Below are 8,833 nucleotides of genomic sequence, written 5' to 3' on the forward strand. Positions count from 1 at the left end.
CACTTAGCATGATATTCTCCAATTTCATCCATTTGCCTGCAAATGCCATAATTTTATCATTCTTTATGGCTGAGTAATATTCCATTGTAGATAGATAGATAGATAGATAGATAGATAGATAGATAGATAGATAGATAGATACCACAGTTTCTTTATCCATTCATCAACTGAAGGACATCTAGGCTGGTTCCACAATATGGCTATTGTGAATTGAGCAGCTATGAACATTGTTGTGGCTGCATCTCTGTAGTAGGCTGATTTTAAGTCCTTTGGGTATAGGCTGAGGAGTGGGATAGCTGGGTCAAATGGTAGTTCCATTCCAAGCTTTCTGAGGAATCTCCATACTGCTTTCCAGAGTAGCTGCACTAATTTGCAACCACACCAGCAATGTATGAGCGTATCTTTTTCCCCACATCCTCACCAACACCTCTTGTTGCTTGTGTTCTTGATAATCGCCATTCTAATTGGGGTGAGATGGAATCTTAGGGTAGTTTTGATTTTTTTATTTTTTATTTTGAGACAGTGTTTGGCTAATTTGCCTAGGGCCTCTCGAAGTTGCTGAAGCTGGCCTTGAACTTGTGATCCTCCTACCTCAACATCCTGGGCCACTGAGATTACAGACATGTGCCACCACATCTGGCTAATTTTATGAATATTTTCTAATACATGTATATTTAGTTATATAAAATATAAATTGCCAGGTACTTCAGACTCTATGTTAATAATTATATACAAATCTTTCAAATAATTTAATAGTTTTATATATGATTTAACATTTTCATGTTTCTAAAGATAGAATCATTCAATCAATTTATTAGGCTTAATTCAGTAAATCCCACTTCAAAAAAAGAAAGTAAGGAAAAATAGTCCTCTCATCCACTTAGTTTACATGTTATGTAGTATGTATAAAGTATATGTAAATACTTGCCTTAAGTATTATGTAAATGAGAATAAATACTATCTAGGGTTTTATGTGACATCATGTACTTTTCTTTTTCTCTTTAGCACAGATAATTATAATAGGTTTAAAAGTTTTTAAAAGTTTTATTTTTTCTCATTTATACATCAGCTATTTATATGAAAAGTAATAAAACCAGTTTAATAATCTAGAATTTTAAAAGAGATTAACAAGAATTTCAAATAATAGATTTAATTGTGTGGTATCAACTTTCTGACCATTTAGAGATACATGTCAAAATTTGTTTCTAAATTTTGTTTCCTTTTTACCTATTCTTGAACTAGTTGAGGACCTGAAATAATTTTGATAAATTTATTTTATAACAATGTTGTAATTTTTTTCATTAACTACACAATGGTTGTATTTGTTTACATTTCTACCTTTTCCCTAGCTAGTTCTTCACTATTATATTGTGAATTTTGTAGTTGTTCTTCAGAACCTTAATAACTATATCATTCTGGATTAAAATGTTTGCCAATTGTTGGTCTCCCTTTCACATTAATATCTGACTTTAGTTCACACAAATTGTAATTGCAAATTACTTCTTGATAAGGAAGACAATTCATAGGCAGATGATATGTATGGATAATATACCATAATCCATGGATGGAATTTTGGATTACATTTATCATTTATATGCTTTAGTTTATATTTTCCAAAAAAAGGCTTTACTGAAGGCAGAAAAATAACAAATTTTAGCAGTTTATTTAGATGAGAATAATAAAAGTGTATTTAATAGATGCATTAGAAAGCTGGGCACGGTGGCACTCACCTGTAATCCTAGAGGCTTAGGAGGCTGAGGCCGGAGGATTGCAAGTTCAAAGCTAACCTCAGCAACTTAGTGAGGCACCAAGAAACTTAAGTTACCAGACCCTGTCTCAAAATAAAATACAAAAAGGGTTGGGAATGTGGCTCAATGGTGTAGCTCCCCTGGGTTCAATCCCCGGTGCCAAAAAAAAAAAAAAAAAAAAAAAAAAGCATTAGGATAAAACATTAATAAGCTAATGAATATAAACACATAAATGTTACTGAAGTTTTACAGCTCTACAAAATTAGTAATTTATTCTTTCTTACAAGTTGTTTGGGGTATGATCATATGAACACTCCATATGATAAAAGTTATTGAACTTTAAATATAAATTATTTTCTTCAAAAGTACATGTATAATTTCTAACTTTTTAAAATGGTAGACAGAATTCTAACTCTGAAAAAAATAATATTTGATAACAAAACATTTAGTGCTCTATTTTGATGTAGAAAATCTTACATAAATACACTACATTGATTTCATCTAAAATATAAAATATCTAATAAAATTCAGAAAATTTATGAAATATAGTTACTACAGGATAGCATTTTTAATAATCATGGAAATATTTCAATAATGAAGAAATAGTAAAAATATCTATTTAAAAATCTAATGTTCAACCAGATTTTTCAAAAAGTCATTTTTCTCTGCACAGATGTGTACAGCAATACTATAATTATTTTCTGACTCATCAACTCAGTTGGAGGAAATGTTATCTCTCAAATCTCATTTTTCAGACAGAAAAGGAAACTTGTTGTTAGAAAATGGGAAAATAATAGAGAATATGATCGTTGCTTTCATCCTCTTCCTCCACGTCTTCGTACTTATTTTTCATAAAGGCATATCTTATTTGATTAATGATTTTGACTTAAGACTGGGTATTTCCAAATTAACCTCATGAAAAAAGCCTTAATAATTTTTCATCTTAGTAATAAATTCAATAAGGGATATATATTTAATTTGCAAAGTTGGATCAAATCTGTTAATTTTAACTTTATTCCAACAACTGATTTATAATTTAAACATGTACATGCAAACTTTTATACATTGACACTTCATGTGAAGGGAGTCCTAAAATTGCTTTCATATCCTCAAAATATATTAAATATAAATGAATCACATTGAATATATGTTAGAGCAAGAATACTTAAAAAGGATTTTGGGAGTAGATTAATGTAAACTTATCCAAACAAAAAAGAGATGTTTAAATTATTGCAAGCATTCTGAAAGAGACTAAAATAACAAAGAAGTTCATCACTGAGCAATTAATTTAAAACAGGTTTGAAATCCATTCATAAAAGATTTATTTCCTTTAGCTCATTTTTCCTCTATTTTTAGTTTAACTTTAAGCGGTTTGGTTTAAAACAGTAGACCAATCAAATTCTTTTTAAAATTGCAACAACTTAAAATAAGTTTTCTCTGATCAAGTCTAGAAATTCATATCAACTATAATAGACTCTTATTGAAGTGTTCAAAAAAATTGCTATAAAAGAATGAGTATTACAAAATGGCTTAGTTTTGTTTCACGTCATTCTTTAACGCTAAATTACCTTTTTGAAATTTCCACATTTTCCACATTTCTCATATTTCAATATCGAAATCCTTAGTAAAACAATACTTTTAAGAAAAAATGTATTTAAAATGTTTTAAATCTTCACTAAAATCATGAAAACGCACTTCAAGTCACATAAATTCTGACTTCCTAATTCACATTTAAAATTATTTGTTACATGCCTGAAGTACATAAAGCAATTACCAAAGAAATAGAAGAAGAAAGGGACAGATACCAAGTGACTATGAGCAAAGTTAAAATCTTTAAAAAGAAAAAAATTTGAAATTAGAGATAACAATACAAGAAAGTCCATTTTAAAATAGAATCCTGCTGAAATTGAATGTCTAATTTATTTCCCCAGAAATCTCTTTACATATTATTTTACAAATTATTGCACACTGCAAAGACCAATTTGTTTAAATTGCACATGGCACAAAGACCAAGAAACTTGTAGAAAAGAAGGAAGCAATTTCATCTGTAGATCATAGACTGAGTTCTGTACATTAGATTTCTGTTTCATTTCTCCATAGAAAGCTTAACTCCAGCTTAGCTCCTTTCAGATAATATTTGCAAATAGAAGGCAGATCACTCAAAAGTCATAGAAGGACAGAATCCTCAGTAACAATGAAGGCATTCTGCTAAAATGTTTTGTGGAGAGTAACCGCATTTACTTCTCTTCTCGGATCCCCTGCTCTTTTTCCTCCTCTTCCTTTTGTTCGTTGTCATTGTTGTTAGCCACGATTAGCCAAAATTTGATATGATCCTTATTGGATATTACTGTATTAAATATTGTAATGGTTCATTTAAATTGTGAACTTGATTGGATTAAGAGATGCCAATGATTAAGAGGCTTCTGGGTGTGCCAGTGATCTTGGACTACGGTAGCACTGTTGATCTTTCTTGTTCTGGGGTTTCCACATCTTGGACTGCACAGCTACTGCTTCTTCCAGCTTTCCAGCTGCAAATGGCCATTGTGGACTAATCAGCTTCTGGTTGTGTAAGCCAATCTAATAAATCCCTTTTTTATAATCATATTTCCTGTTGATTCTGTTCCTCTAGAGAACCCTGACTAATAAAAATATTTTCTGACCAATTGTAATTGTTACCCACAAATTTAAAAACTTGTCATAACCTTATCTAGTAGTACATTGTAGGACTTCAAAATAAGAAGAAAGAATTCAATGTTACACGAAAAGACTACAGTGATTTAACCAACAGTTGTTAGAAAACAGAAGTGGAATGTCATATATAAACCAATGGGCACTTAGAGTCCATTAAGTTTCATCATAACATGAAGTCACCAAGATAGAAACCTTGGTGTGGAATAAGAGATACTGAAGAAGGACATAGGGGATTTATAAGATACTGTTGATTGACTTTTAGTCCTGTCTCATGTACATTTAATCCTAAGTCATTTTTCAGAAAATTCCATGCGTGTATTGAAAGTAAAATAAAAGAAATTACAACCAACTAATCATATCATTGACATGCTTCAAATAGAATAACTCACTCCAAATAGGTGAGTATAGGTTTAGCAATGTTTGATGACCAAATCTGAAGATCCAAGATAATTAAATTAAAAGGGAAAAGTAAAAAGTACAAATATATGTAAGGTTATTTAGGTATACATATTTTATTGGCCTAAATACAATTTTTCCTCATTGAAAACCTTTTCTAAAATTTAGTATAAATAAAACAAGTAATTAAATAGACATTAACAATTTTCTCTACTACCAATTTCTGTCTGAGACTTTGGCCTACACTTCATTTCTTGTACAAATGATTCCCTGCAATTTAAATAAAGATTTGACTATCATTTTATAATAGTAGTGTGAGCAGTCACTGAAATCAGAACTATACAATGTCACTGATTATGTATGTAAACTATTTTAGGTGAAATAGTTTCTGTGAGTAATTAGTAACACAAAACCTTATGAATTTGCAACTTATAAAAATTCGAATTTTCTATGATGAAATGTATTCATCATCTATATTAATATGAAGCTGAGGTGATTATTGTAAATAACCCAGATATTGTCTTTTGTCCTTGATTTTGTAAAAGACTATAATTGAATTTCTCTTGAAACATAATGGTGAAATAAGGCAATTTTCTATAAGCATAAGAAATTGACTCATAGTCCAATCACTTATACTTAGCCATATGGTCATGAGTGGCTTGCAGCTGACTATGGATTTCACATTACAATCAGTGAGGACACATTTTCAAATGCTCAGGAGGAAATTTTACTCATAATGCATCACATCTTAAATTATGATATATTCAAATCCATATTTAAGAAAACATTAAGCTTTCATCCTGTTTCCAAGCCCACATTTAAGAAAAGATAAAGCTCTCATCACATAAATATTACATGTAGTACCCGTCAACATGTCTGTCCACTATTAAAATCAAATACTACTGAACGATGACTGGGGAGTTATTAAAGGAAACAAAGTGCATTTTAATGTGATTTAAACATAATTCATAGAGACAAGACTAGGTACTAAATAAATATTATCTTAGTAACCCTTTTTATGTGCATACTGATTTTTGTTTTCTTAAAGGTAGCATTTAAGTAAACATTTCAAGCATAGTTTGGAAAAAAATGCAACTATTTCCCCTTTGGAAAAAAACAGTTCTTGTAAGCCAGCGACTGATCTTTGGTGGTGGTGGCCAAGGCGACAGCTCTGGGGTTTACTACTCGTGGTGTGGAGTGTGTCGGCTACCGCTGCTGCTCGGGCCTGGTATGTCTGGTTAGGATTCTCGGTACCATTTTCTGTTTCTGCAACCCGTTGGTGACCCCTACCTGGGCCCTCCTGAAGAGGTGATGCGCCAACAGCCCTCTGTTTTCTACAGTGGACACTGATGAATACCCGCTAAAAGACCAAGATTAGATTGCTTTATTCACCGAGTGAAAAACAGTCTCTACGATGCTGCCAGCTTATTTGGATTCCCTTTCCAGCTGACCCAAAGCCGGTGGTGACTTCTGCTTGTAAAGGAGCACGGAATGTGAGAGGTATTTTCAAACTCTTCATCTTGGGAACTGACAGGTTCTGGATCCTGGAACAACATGCTGAAACTGGGTAATAAATCTCCTAATGGAATCAGTGACTATCCTAAGATCAGAGTGACAGTAACCCGAGATCAACCACGAGGAGTCCTGCCTTCCTTTGGTTTTACTCTAAACTCAGAAGCCTGTAGTAGAAGAACAGGTGGCCTCGCCATAGCAAAAGCAATCCAGAGAGTCCCTTAACGTGGAAACCCCAGGAATAGGCTGCAATCGAGGTGATTTCTGAAGAGGGCGGCAAGGGTCTGAAGTGTCCCCATTATACAGTGGAGGGTGTTCAAAAAGAGGAAGGAGAGAAGTACCAAAGGTTATTGGAGCGACTTAAAGAAGGTGGTCATGGAAACTCTGTTCCACCTGCGACTTCACATCATCACAGCTCTCAAAGAAGTCAGATGGACACATTAAAGACCAAAGCCTGGGGGGAAGAGCAGAATCACGGAGTCGGAGCAACTCGGTTTATTCCAAAAGTATAGAGAGCTGCTGAAACAAGGGGACCTCTATGTCCAGTGAGAAGTGAAATGAGGTGTTCCAAAGGGAAAATTTCCCTTACAGAGAAGATGGTGGGATGGGACTTGAAAATGAAGGTCGGAGGGGACACCGGCTGGAGTCTGACCTATCCGAAGAAGTGTCAGCTCGACTCCGCCTGGGCAGTGGAAGCAATGGTTTACTCAGGAGGAAAATGTCAATACTTGAGGCAAAGGAAAAGAATTCCTCAGGCAAAGAAAGGGATAGAAGAACAGAGCTGTCCATTTCACAGGATAGTATTCAGTTTAAAGCCGTTTTTCCTCGAAGTATTTTTTCTTTTTATTAAGCTCAATTCAGTTTTGTACTCTTTAAGATTAACATCCCCCCACTCAACCCCTATTCGAATCTGTGGAAGAAGACTTAGCACTTGGCTCCGAGGTTATATAATAATCTATTCAGCATATGAAAGTTTGTATTTAACTTTTTTTGGTCATTAAAAATCTTACTGATGTAGTTACTCGTTTTTAATTTAAGAAAGTTTATAGTCGGTCAGAACATACTTTACAAGATCTAGTGCTTAGTGTTGCTTTTATAATGTAATAAAAGGTTTTCTGGCAGAACCTAAAAGGAAAAAAAAAAAAAAGAACAATTCTTAAATAAACATGGTATATATTTATTTTCTTCATAGTTTTCTAGGTCAATTATGAGCTAATGAAATGTTACATGTGAAGACTGAAGTGAAAGGATGTATAGAGCTAGCAGGGAAGAAATTCCATGTACACATGAAGCAGAAAATATTTACTAGAACAAAACACAAATGTGACATTTAAAAAATCATTTTATCAACTGTCTATTTTATTTTACTTAGATCAAAATCTTGTCATAGTTTCTAGAACATGGGCAATATAGAAATCCACTAAAAGAAATCAACACATAGTTTATTAACAAAATTTTTAAAATATATTGAGTAGTCAAATATTAAATAAAGTTGATTTAATAGAACTTCTAAGTATACTAACTTCTCAATATACATGTTTTAAGTGACCATAGAGTTGGTGGTATTGTTGAATTTATTATTCTGATATTGTAGCATATCTGTTATGTTGGATAAAGCAAATGAATATCTTGGTGTCATTTAGAAAAGTAAAAGAACTTTTAATATTTAAAAGAGGAAATACAAAGAAAGGATCAATGAGATTAAATAAGAGTAGTTCTGATATCGAATTAAAAGCTTGGATACACTTATCTTAAAGCTGTGTCCTCTCATTCTGCCTCCTATAAGTCCTAAAATTAAGGGATAACACAATAACAATGAGCATACCTAGTATTAAGATTGTGCTATCATTTCTCAGTAAAAGCATACAGAACTCCCGAGGAAAACATCTTACACCAAGCTTGCAATAGCAAATGTATGAGAGGGGCTATTCCTATGGAACAGAGTCATGAGGAGGTTGTGAAAGACCAACTCTTTCAAAGGACTTCAGGAGCCAACCTCAATAGACTGCCCATAGAAGTAGAAGGGTGATTACCGAAATCTCTAGTGGTTCTGGGTGGGGGGAAAGATTGGAAAGATGCTTGCAAAACACACAAAACTACAGACAGAAGGAATAAATAAACAGATCTATCATAGAGCAAGGATAGTTAATAATTTTATTCTATATTCTTCAAAATTCAGAATGGTTATTAATTGTTCTTATCACAAAAATGATACCCACGTGAAGTATTGCCTTTGTTAATTAGCTAGATTTAACCATTCCACCATATATATACTTCAGAATATCATGTCATTCATGATAAATATTTACAATGTTTTCTGTTGTTTTAAAATAAAAACTATAAAAAGACTCCCTATGGCGAATAAAATTTTGGATGATTTGAGCACCATAAAGATAATAGCTACAAGGGATTAAAATGCATAGAACACATTTTAATCTTTGAGTTTATAATAAAATAAAACATTCCCAGGGGTCACCTATACAAAA

At 32.7% G+C, this 8,833-nt stretch overlaps 1 pseudogene across 1 annotated transcript; it reads left to right on the forward strand.

Annotated features, from left to right (window-relative positions):
* The first annotated feature begins 5,979 nt into the window (after positions 1–5,979).
* Positions 5,980–7,833, forward strand: LOC306658171 (sentrin-specific protease 2-like; annotated as a pseudogene). The gene has a single exon. The product of its transcript is annotated as a sentrin-specific protease 2-like (transcript).
* The last annotated feature ends 1,000 nt before the right edge of the window (positions 7,834–8,833 follow it).

Source organism: Sciurus vulgaris (assembly GCF_902686455.1).
Source record: "Sciurus vulgaris genome assembly, chromosome: 3".
NCBI classification, from domain to species: domain Eukaryota; kingdom Metazoa; phylum Chordata; class Mammalia; order Rodentia; family Sciuridae; genus Sciurus; species Sciurus vulgaris.